Source organism: Oncorhynchus nerka, linkage group LG8, assembly GCF_034236695.1.
Source record: "Oncorhynchus nerka isolate Pitt River linkage group LG8, Oner_Uvic_2.0, whole genome shotgun sequence".
NCBI lineage: Eukaryota > Metazoa > Chordata > Actinopteri > Salmoniformes > Salmonidae > Oncorhynchus > Oncorhynchus nerka.
In genome coordinates this window covers 42,361,782-42,374,437 of record NC_088403.1, presented here as the reverse complement: position 1 = coordinate 42,374,437, position 12,656 = coordinate 42,361,782, and positions in this window count along the sequence as shown.

The window sequence follows — 12,656 nt, the reverse complement described above, 5'->3', positions numbered from 1 at the left end:
TACATCATTCAGCATCTGTAGTCTGTAGGGTAATTCAACTTCTATATCATTCAGCAGCTGTAGTCTGTAGGGTAATTCAACTTCTACATCATTCATCAGCTGTAGTCTGTAGAGTAATTCAACTTCTACATCCTGCAGCAGTGTAGTCTGTAGAGTAAATCAACTTCTACATCATTCAGCAGCTGTAGCCTGTAGGGTAAATCAACTTCTACATCCTGCAGCAGCTGTAGTCTGTAGAGTAATTCAACTTCTACATCATTCAGCAGCTGTAGTCTGTAGGAAAATAAACTTCTACATCATTCAGCAGCTGTAGCCTGTAGGGTAATTCAACTTCTACATCATTCAGCAGCTGTAGTCTGTAGGGTAATTCACTTCTACATCCTGCAGCTGCTGTAGTCTGTAGGGTAATTCAACTTCTACATCATTCAGCAGTGTAGTCTGTAGGGTAATTCAACTTCTACATCCTGCAGCAGCTGTAGTATGTAGGGTAATTCAACTTCTACATCATTCAGCAGCTGTAGCCTGTAGGGTATTTCAACTTCTACATCATTCAGCAGCTGTAGCCTGTAGGGTAATTCAACTTCTATATCATTCAGCAGCTGTAGCCTGTAGGGTAATTCAACTTCTACATCATTCAGCAGCTGTAGTCTGTAGGGTAATTCAACTTCTACATCATTCAGCAGCTGTAGCCTGTAGGGTAATTCAACTTCTACATCATTCAGCAGCTGTAGTCTGTAGAGTAATTCAACGTCTACATCATTCAGCAGCTGTAGTCTGTAGAGTAATTCAACTTCTACATCATTCAGCAGCTGTAGTCTGTAGGGTAATTCAACGTCTACATCATTCAGCAGCTGTAGTCTGTAGAGTAACTCAACTTCTACATCCTGTAGCAGCTGTAGTCTCTAGAGTAAATCAACGTCTACATCCTGCAGCAGTGTAGTCTGTAGGGTAATTCAACTTCTACATCATTCAGCAGCTGTAGTCTGTAGAGTAATTCAACTTCTACATCCTGCAGCAGTGTAGTCTGTAGAGTAATTCAACTTCTACATCCTGCAGCAGTGTAGTCTGTAGAGTAATTCAACTTCTACATCCTGCAGCAGTGTAGTCTGTAGAGTAATTCAACTTCTACATCCTGCAGCAGTGTAGTCTGTAGGGTAATTCAACTTCTACATCATTCATCAGCTGTAGTCTGTAGAGTAAATCAACTTCTACATCATGCAGCAGCTGTAGTCTGTAGAGTAATTCAACTTCTACATCATTCAGCAGCTGTAGTCTGTAGGGAAAATCAACTTCTACATCATTCAGCAGCTGTAGCCTGTCGGGTAATTCAACTTCTACATCCTGCAGCTGCTGTAGTCTGTAGAGTAATTCAACTTCTACATCCTGCAGCAGTGTAGTCCGTAGGGTAATTCAACTTTTACATCATTCAGAAGCTGTAGTCTGTAGGGTAATTCAACTTCTACAAAATTCAGCAGCTGTAGTCTGTATGGGAATTCAACTTCTACATCCTGCAGCAGTGTAGTCTGTAGGGTAATTCAACTTCTACATCATTCAGCAGCTGTAGTCTGTAGAGTAATTCAACTTCTACATCATTCAGCAGCTGTAGTCTGTAGAGTAATTCAACTTCTAAATCCTGCAGCAGTGTAGTCTGTAGGGTAAATCAACTTCTACATCCTGCAGCAGTGTAGTCCGTAGGGTAATTCAACTTCTACATCATTCAGAAGCTGTAGTCTGTAGGGTAATTCAACTTCTACATCAATCAGCACCTGTAGTCTGTAGGGTAAATCAACTTCTACATCATTCAGCAGCTGTAGTCTGTAGCTGTAGAGTAAATACGCTTCTACATCATGCAGCAGCTGTAGTCTGTAGAGTAAATCAACTTCTACATCCTGCAGTAGTGTAGTCTGTAGAGTAATTAAGCTTCTACATCATGCAGCAGCTGTAGTCTGTAGCTGTAGAGTAAATACGCTTCTACATCATGCAGCAGCTGTAGTCTGTAGCTGTAGAGTAATTACACTTCTACATCATGCAGCAGCTGTAGTCTGTAGCTGTAGAGTAATTACACTTCTACATCATGCAGCAGCTGTAGTCTGTAGCTGTAGAGTAATTACACTTCTACATCATGCAGCAGCTGTAGTCTGTAGCTGTAGAGTAAATACACTTCTACATCATGCAGCAGCTGTAGTCTGTAGCTGTAGAGTAATTACACTTCTACATACTGCAGCAGCTGTAGTCTGTAGCTGTAGAGTAATTACACTTCTACATCATGCAGTAGCGGTAGTCTGTAGCTGTAGAGTAAATACACTTCTACATCATGCAGCAGCTGTAGTCTGTAGCTGTAGAGTAATTACACTTCTACATCCTGCAGCAGCTGTAGTCTGTAGCTGTAGAGTAATTACACTTCTACATCATGCAGTAGAAGTAGTCTGTAGCTGTAGAGTAATTACACTTCTACATCATGCAGCAGCTGTAGTCTGTAGCTGTAGAGTAATTACACTTCTACATCATTCAGCAGTTGTAGTCTGTAGAGTAATTCAACTTCTACATCCTGCAGCAGCTGTAGTCTGTAGCTGTAGAGTAATTACGCTTCTACATCATGCAGCAGCTGTAGTCTGTAGCTGTAGAGTAATTACACTTCTACATCATGCAGCAGCTGTAGTCTGTAGCTGTAGAGTAATTACACTTCTACCTCATGCAGCAGCTGTAGTCTGTAGCTGTAGAGTAATTACACTTCTACATCAGGCAGTAGCGGTAGTCTGTAGCTGTAGAGTAATTACACTTCTACATCATGCAGTAGCGGTAGTCTGTAGCTGTAGAGTAATTACGCTTCTACATCATGCAGCAGCTGTAGTCTGTAGCTGTAGAGTAATTACACTTCTACATCCTGCAGCAGCTGTAGTCTGTAGCTGTAGAGTAATTACACTTCTACATCATGCAGTAGAAGTAGTCTGTAGCTGTAGAGTAATTACACTTCTACATCATGCAGCAGCTGTAGTCTGTAGCTGTAGAGTAATTACACTTCTACATCATTCAGCAGCTGTAGTCTGTAGAGTAATTCAACTTCTACATCCTGCAGCAGCTGTAGTCTGTAGCTGTAGAGTAAATATGCTTCTACATCATGCAGCAGCTGTAGTCTGTAGCTGTAGAGTAATTACACTTCTACATCATGCAGCAGCTGTAGTCTGTAGCTGTAGAGTAATTACACTTCTACATCATGCAGCAGCTGTAGTCTGTAGCTGTAGAGTAATTACACTTCTACATCATGCAGCAGCTGTAGTCTGTAGCTGTAGAGTAAATACACTTCTACATCATGCAGCAGCTGTAGTCTGTAGCTGTAGAGTAATTACACTTCTACATACTGCAGCAGCTGTAGTCTGTAGCTGTAGAGTAATTACACTTCTACATCATGCAGTAGCGGTAGTCTGTAGCTGTAGAGTAAATACACTTCTACATCATGCAGCAGCTGTAGTCTGTAGCTGTAGAGTAATTACACTTCTACATCCTGCAGCAGCTGTAGTCTGTAGCTGTAGAGTAATTACACTTCTACATCATGCAGTAGAAGTAGTCTGTAGCTGTAGAGTAATTACACTTCTACATCATGCAGCAGCTGTAGTCTGTAGCTGTAGAGTAATTACACTTCTACATCATTCAGCAGTTGTAGTCTGTAGAGTAATTCAACTTCTACATCCTGCAGCAGCTGTAGTCTGTAGCTGTAGAGTAATTACGCTTCTACATCATGCAGCAGCTGTAGTCTGTAGCTGTAGAGTAATTACACTTCTACATCATGCAGCAGCTGTAGTCTGTAGCTGTAGAGTAATTACACTTCTACCTCATGCAGCAGCTGTAGTCTGTAGCTGTAGAGTAATTACACTTCTACATCAGGCAGTAGCGGTAGTCTGTAGCTGTAGAGTAATTACACTTCTACATCATGCAGTAGCGGTAGTCTGTAGCTGTAGAGTAATTACGCTTCTACATCATGCAGCAGCTGTAGTCTGTAGCTGTAGAGTAATTACACTTCTACATCCTGCAGCAGCTGTAGTCTGTAGCTGTAGAGTAATTACACTTCTACATCATGCAGTAGAAGTAGTCTGTAGCTGTAGAGTAATTACACTTCTACATCATGCAGCAGCTGTAGTCTGTAGCTGTAGAGTAATTACACTTCTACATCATTCAGCAGCTGTAGTCTGTAGAGTAATTCAACTTCTACATCCTGCAGCAGCTGTAGTCTGTAGCTGTAGAGTAATTACGCTTCTACATCATGCAGCAGCTGTAGTCTGTAGCTGTAGAGTAATTACACTTCTACATCATGCAGCAGCTGTAGTCTGTAGCTGTAGAGTAATTACACTTCTACATCATGCAGCAGCTGTAGTCTGTAGCTGTAGAGTAATTCAACTTCTACATCCTGCAGCAGTATAGTCTGTAGAGTAAATCAACTTCTACATCCTGCAGTAGTGTAGTCTGTAGAGTAATTACACTTCTACATCATGCAGCAGCTGTAGTCTGTAGAGTAAATCAACTTCTACATCCTGCAGTAGTGTAGTCTGTAGAGTAATTACACTTCTACATCCTGCAGCAGTGTAGTCTGTAGGGTAATTCAACTTCTACATCATGCAGCAGCTGTAGTCTGTAGCTGTAGAGTAATTAAACCTTTACTGCAGTAGGTTAAATCAGGGTCACACAGTGTTTCTTGGTAGTCTTAAACATATCTACTTTGAGACAAAAGTACACACCTCACACACATGGCGATGGGCTTAAAAAAAGAAGACACCTGGAGCATGTCAGAGATAGAGTTGAAATGTGTTCATTTGTAGTATCCCAATATCCCAATAGTAAATGTTTTATACATCACAGAAGACTGAACTACAACAAAATCGTTTGACATAGAAACACCAGATTTTCAGCGTTATTAAAAATAAAAAAGTTGATTAATTATTCAAAATATGAATAAAATCAAATGTATTTATATATCCCTTCTTACATCAACTGATATCTCAAAGTGCTGTACAGAAACCCAGTCTAAAATAACATTCCACCCATGAGGCCACTAGGTCATTTGACTGCCGGAAAGGGCTACTTTTCTACAGCATGCAGCAGCTGTAGTCTGTAGAGTAAACCAACTTCTACATCCTGCAGCAGTGTAGTCTGTAGGGTAATTCAACTTCTACATCCTGCAGTAGTGTAGTCTGTAGGGTAATTCAACTTCTACATCATTCAGCAGCTGTAGTCTGTAGAGTAAATCAACTTCTACATCCTGCAGTAGTGTAGTCTGTAGAGTAATTAAGCTTCTACATGATGCAGCAGCGGTAGTCTGTAGAGTAATTCAACTTCTACATCCTGCAGCAGTGTAGTCTGTAGGGTAATTCAACTTCTACATCATTCAGCAGCTGTAGTCTGTAGAGGAATTCAACTTCTACATCCTGCAGCAGTGTAGTCTGTAGAGTAATTCAACTTCTACATCCTGCAGCAGTGTAGTCTGTAGGGGTAATTCAACTTCTACATCATTCAGTAGCTGTAGTCTGTAGAGTAATTCAACTTCTACATCCTGCAGCAGTGTAGTCTGTAGAGTAATTCAACTTCTACATCCTGCAGCAGTGTAGTCCGTAGGGTAATTCAACTTCTACATCATTCAGCAGTGTAGTCTGTAGAGTAATTCAACTTCTACATCATGCAGCAGTGTAGTCCGTAGGGTAATACAACTTCTACATCATTCAGAAGCTGTAGTCTGTAGGGTAATTCAACTTCTACATCATTCAGCATCTGTCGTCTGTAGGGTAATTCAACTTCTACAAAATTCAGCAGCTGTAGTCTGTATGGGAATTCAACTTCTACATCATTCAGCAGCTGTAGTCTGTAGAGTAATTCAACTTCTACATCATTCAGCAGCTGTAGTCTGTAGAGTAAATCAACTTCTACATCCTGCAGCAGCTGTAGTCTGTAGAGTAATTCAACTTCTACATCCTGCAGCAGTGTAGTCTGTAGGGTAATTATTTTCTACATAATTCAGCAGCTGTAGTCTGTAGGGTAATTCAACTTCTACATCATTCAGCATCTGTAGTCTGTAGGGTAATTCAACTTCTATATCATTCAGCAGCTGTAGTCTGTAGGGTAATTCAACTTCTACATCATTCATCAGCTGTAGTCTGTAGAGTAATTCAACTTCTACATCCTGCAGCAGTGTAGTCTGTAGAGTAAATCAACTTCTACATCATTCAGCAGCTGTAGCCTGTAGGGTAAATCAACTTCTACATCCTGCAGCAGCTGTAGTCTGTAGAGTAATTCAACTTCTACATCATTCAGCAGCTGTAGTCTGTAGGAAAATAAACTTCTACATCATTCAGCAGCTGTAGCCTGTAGGGTAATTCAACTTCTACATCATTCAGCAGCTGTAGTCTGTAGGGTAATTCCACTTCTACATCCTGCAGCTGCTGTAGTCTGTAGGGTAATTCAACTTCTACATCATTCAGCAGTGTAGTCTGTAGGGTAATTCAACTTCTACATCCTGCAGCAGCTGTAGTATGTAGGGTAATTCAACTTCTACATCATTCAGCAGCTGTAGCCTGTAGGGTATTTCAACTTCTACATCATTCAGCAGCTGTAGCCTGTAGGGTAATTCAACTTCTATATCATTCAGCAGCTGTAGCCTGTAGGGTAATTCAACTTCTACATCATTCAGCAGCTGTAGTCTGTAGGGTAATTCAACTTCTACATCATTCAGCAGCTGTAGCCTGTAGGGTAATTCAACTTCTACATCATTCAGCAGCTGTAGTCTGTAGAGTAATTCAACGTCTACATCATTCAGCAGCTGTAGTCTGTAGAGTAATTCAACTTCTACATCATTCAGCAGCTGTAGTCTGTAGGGTAATTCAACGTCTACATCATTCAGCAGCTGTAGTCTGTAGAGTAACTCAACTTCTACATCCTGTAGCAGCTGTAGTCTCTAGAGTAAATCAACGTCTACATCCTGCAGCAGTGTAGTCTGTAGGGTAATTCAACTTCTACATCATTCAGCAGCTGTAGTCTGTAGAGTAATTCAACTTCTACATCCTGCAGCAGTGTAGTCTGTAGAGTAATTCAACTTCTACATCCTGCAGCAGTGTAGTCTGTAGAGTAATTCAACTTCTACATCCTGCAGCAGTGTAGTCTGTAGAGTAATTCAACTTCTACATCCTGCAGCAGTGTAGTCTGTAGGGTAATTCAACTTCTACATCATTCATCAGCTGTAGTCTGTAGAGTAAATCAACTTCTACATCATGCAGCAGCTGTAGTCTGTAGAGTAATTCAACTTCTACATCATTCAGCAGCTGTAGTCTGTAGGGAAAATCAACTTCTACATCATTCAGCAGCTGTAGCCTGTCGGGTAATTCAACTTCTACATCCTGCAGCTGCTGTAGTCTGTAGAGTAATTCAACTTCTACATCCTGCAGCAGTGTAGTCCGTAGGGTAATTCAACTTTTACATCATTCAGAAGCTGTAGTCTGTAGGGTAATTCAACTTCTACAAAATTCAGCAGCTGTAGTCTGTATGGGAATTCAACTTCTACATCATTCAGCAGCTGTAGTCTGTAGAGTAATTCAACTTCTACATCCTGCAGCAGTGTAGTCTGTAGGGTAATTAATTTTCTACATAATTCAGCATCTGTAGTCTGTAGGGTAATTCAACTTCTACATCATTCAGCATCTGTAGTCTGTAGGGTAATTCAACTTCTACATCATTCAGCAGCTGTAGTCTGTAGGGTAATTCAACTTCTACATCATTCAGCATCTGTAGTCTGTAGGGTAATTCAACTTCTACATCATTCAGCAGCTGTAGTCTGTAGGGTAATTCAACTTCTACATCATTCAGCAGCTGTAGTCTGTAGAGTAAATCAACTTCTACATGATTCAGCAGTGTAGTCTGTAGGGTAATTCAACTTCTACATCCTGCAGCAGCTGTAGTATGTAGGGTAATTCAACTTCTACATCATTCAGCAGCTGTAGCCTGTAGGGTAATTCAACTTCTACATCATTCAGCAGCTGTAGTCTGTAGGGAAAATCAACTTCTACATCATTCAGCAGCTGTAGCCTGTCGGGTAATTCAACTTCTACATCCTGCAGCTGCTGTAGTCTGTAGAGTAATTCAACTTCTACATCCTGCAGCAGTGTAGTCCGTAGGGTAATTCAACTTTTACATCATTCAGAAGCTGTAGTCTGTAGGGTAATTCAACTTCTACAAAATTCAGCAGCTGTAGTCTGTATGGGAATTCAACTTCTACATCATTCAGCAGCTGTAGTCTGTAGAGTAATTCAACTTCTACATCCTGCAGCAGTGTAGTCTGTAGGGTAATTAATTTTCTACATAATTCAGCATCTGTAGTCTGTAGGGTAATTCAACTTCTACATCATTCAGCATCTGTAGTCTGTAGGGTAATTCAACTTCTACATCATTCAGCAGCTGTAGTCTGTAGGGTAATTCAACTTCTACATCATTCAGCATCTGTAGTCTGTAGGGTAATTCAACTTCTACATCATTCAGCAGCTGTAGTCTGTAGGGTAATTCAACTTCTACATCATTCAGCAGCTGTAGTCTGTAGAGTAAATCAACTTCTACATGATTCAGCAGTGTAGTCTGTAGGGTAATTCAACTTCTACATCCTGCAGCAGCTGTAGTATGTAGGGTAATTCAACTTCTACATCATTCAGCAGCTGTAGCCTGTAGGGTAATTCAACTTCTACATCATTCAGCAGCTGTAGCCTGTAGGGTAATTCAACTTCTACATCATTCAGCAGCTGTAGCCTGTAGGGTAATTCAACTTCTACATCATTCAGCAGCTGTAGTCTGTAGGGCAATTCAACTTCTACATCATTCAGCAGCTGTAGCCTGTAGGGTATTCAACTTCAGCAGCTGCTGTAGTCTGTAGAGTAATTCAACTTCTACATCCTGCAGCAGTGTAGTCCGTAGGGTAATTCAACATTTACAACATTCAGAAGCTGTAGTCTGTAGGGTAATTCAACTTCTACATCATTCAGCATCTGTAGTCTGTAGGGTAATTCAACTTCTACAAAATTCAGCAGCTGTAGTCTGTATGGGAATTCAACTTCTACATCATTCAGCAGCTGTAGTCTGTAGAGTAATTCAACGTCTACATCATTCAGCAGCTGTAGTCTGTAGAGTAATTCAACTTCTACATCATTCAGCAGCTGTAGTCTGTAGAGTAACTCAACTTCTACATCCTGTAGCAGCTGTAGTCTGTAGAGTAAATCAACGTCTACATCCTGCAGCAGTGTAGTCTGTAGGGTAATTCAACTTCTACATCATTCAGCAGCTGTAGTCTGTAGAGTAATTCAGCTTCTACATCCTGCAGCAGTGTAGTCTGTAGAGTAAATCAACTTCTACATCCTGCAGCAGTGTAGTCTGTAGAGTAATTCAACTTCTACATCCTGCAGCAGTGTAGTCTGTAGGGTAATTCAACTTCTACATCATTCATCAGCTGTAGTCTGTAGAGTAATTCAACTTCTACATCATTCAGAAGCTGTAGTCTGTAGGGTAATTCAACTTCTACAAAATTCAGCAGCTGTAGTCTGTATGGGAATTCAACTTCTACATCATTCAGCAGCTGTAGTCTGTAGAGTAATTCAACTTCTACATCCTGCAGCAGTGTAGTCTGTAGGGTAATTAATTTTCTACATAATTCAGCATCTGTAGTCTGTAGGGTAATTCAACTTCTACATCATTCAGCATCTGTAGTCTGTAGGGTAATTCAACTTCTACATCATTCAGCAGCTGTAGTCTGTAGGGTAATTCAACTTCTACATCATTCAGCATCTGTAGTCTGTAGGGTAATTCAACTTCTACATCATTCAGCAGCTGTAGTCTGTAGGGTAATTCAACTTCTACATCATTCAGCAGCTGTAGTCTGTAGAGTAAATCAACTTCTACATGATTCAGCAGTGTAGTCTGTAGGGTAATTCAACTTCTACATCCTGCAGCAGCTGTAGTATGTAGGGTAATTCAACTTCTACATCATTCAGCAGCTGTAGCCTGTAGGGTAATTCAACTTCTACATCATTCAGCAGCTGTAGCCTGTAGGGTAATTCAACTTCTACATCATTCAGCAGCTGTAGCCTGTAGGGTAATTCAACTTCTACATCATTCAGCAGCTGTAGTCTGTAGGGCAATTCAACTTCTACATCATTCAGCAGCTGTAGCCTGTAGGGTAATTCAACTTCTACATCCTGCAGCTGCTGTAGTCTGTAGAGTAATTCAACTTCTACATCCTGCAGCAGTGTAGTCCGTAGGGTAATTCAACATTTACAACATTCAGAAGCTGTAGTCTGTAGGGTAATTCAACTTCTACATCATTCAGCATCTGTAGTCTGTAGGGTAATTCAACTTCTACAAAATTCAGCAGCTGTAGTCTGTATGGGAATTCAACTTCTACATCATTCAGCAGCTGTAGTCTGTAGAGTAATTCAACGTCTACATCATTCAGCAGCTGTAGTCTGTAGAGTAATTCAACTTCTACATCATTCAGCAGCTGTAGTCTGTAGAGTAACTCAACTTCTACATCCTGTAGCAGCTGTAGTCTGTAGAGTAAATCAACGTCTACATCCTGCAGCAGTGTAGTCTGTAGGGTAATTCAACTTCTACATCATTCAGCAGCTGTAGTCTGTAGAGTAATTCAGCTTCTACATCCTGCAGCAGTGTAGTCTGTAGAGTAAATCAACTTCTACATCCTGCAGCAGTGTAGTCTGTAGAGTAATTCAACTTCTACATCCTGCAGCAGTGTAGTCTGTAGGGTAATTCAACTTCTACATCATTCATCAGCTGTAGTCTGTAGAGTAATTCAACTTCTACATCCTGCAGCAGTGTAGTCTGTAGAGTAAATCAACTTCTACATCATTCAGCAGCTGTAGCCTGTAGCGTAAATCAACTTCTACATCATGCAGCAGCTGTAGTCTGTAGAGTAATTCAACTTCTACATCATTCAGCAGCTGTAGTCTGTAGGGAAAATCAACTTCTACATCATTCAGCAGCTGTAGCCTGTCGGGTAATTCAACTTCTACATCCTGCAGCTGCTGTAGTCTGTAGAGTAATTCAACTTCTACATCCTGCAGCAGTGTAGTCCGTAGGGTAATTCAACTTTTACATCATTCAGAAGCTGTAGTCTGTAGGGTAATTCAACTTCTACATCATTCAGCATCTGTAGTCTGTAGGGTAATTCAACTTCTACAAAATTCAGCAGCTGTAGTCTGTATGGGAATTCAACTTCTACATCATTCAGCATCTGTAGTCTGTAGAGTAATTCAACTTCTACATCCTGCAGCAGTGTAGTCTGTAGGGTAATTAATTTTCTACATAATTCAGCATCTGTAGTCTGTAGGGTAATTCAACTTCTACATCATTCAGCATCTGTAGTCTGTAGGGTAATTCAACTTCTACATCATTCAGCAGCTGTAGTCTGTAGGGTAATTCAACTTCTACATCATTCAGCATCTGTAGTCTGTAGGGTAATTCAACTTCTACATCATTCAGCAGCTGTAGTCTGTAGGGTAATTCAACTTCTACATCATTCAGCAGCTGTAGTCTGTAGAGTAAATCAACTTCTACATCATTCAGCAGTGTAGTCTGTAGGGTAATTCAACTTCTACATCCTGCAGCAGCTGTAGTATGTAGGGTAATTCAACTTCTACATCATTCAGCAGCTGTATCCTGTAGGGTAATTCAACTTCTACATCATTCAGCAGCTGTAGCCTGTAGGGTAATTCAACTTCTACATCATTCAGCAGCTGTAGCCTGTAGGGTAATTCAACTTCTACATCATTCAGCAGCTGTAGTCTGTAGGGCAATTCAACTTCTACATCATTCAGCAGCTGTAGCCTGTAGGGTAATTCAACTTCTACATCCTGCAGCTGCTGTAGTCTGTAGAGTAATTCAACTTCTACATCCTGCAGCAGTGTAGTCCGTAGGGTAATTCAAGTTTTACATCATTCAGAAGCTGTAGTCTGTAGGGTAATTCAACTTCTACATCATTCAGCATCTGTAGTCTGTAGGGTAATTCAACTTCTACAAAATTCAGCAGCTGTAGTCTGTATGGGAATTCAACTTCTACATCATTCAGCAGCTGTAGTCTGTAGAGTAATTCAACTTCTACATCCTGCAGCAGTGTAGTCTGTAGGGTAATTAATTTTCTACATAATTCAGCAGCTGTAGCCTGTAGGGTAATTCAACTTCTACATCATTCAGCAGCTGTAGCCTGTAGGGTAATTCAACTTCTACATCATTCAGCAGCTGTAGCCTGTAGGGTAATTCAACTTCTACATCATTCAGCAGCTGTAGTCTGTAGGGCAAATCAACTTCTACATCATTCAGCAGCTGTAGCCTGTAGGGTAATTCAACTTCTACATCATTCAGCAGCTGTAGCCTGTAGGGTAATTCAACTTCTACATCCTGCAGCTGCTGTAGTCTGTAGAGTAATTCAACTTCTACATCCTGCAGCAGTGTAGTCCGTAGGGTAATTCAACTTTTACATCATTCAGAAGCTGTAGTCTGTAGGGTAATTCAACTTCTACATCATTTAGCATCTGTAGTCTATAGGGTAATTCAACTTCTACAAAATTCAGCAGCTGTAGTCTGTATGGGAATTCAACTTCTACATCATTCAGCAGCTGTAGTCTGTA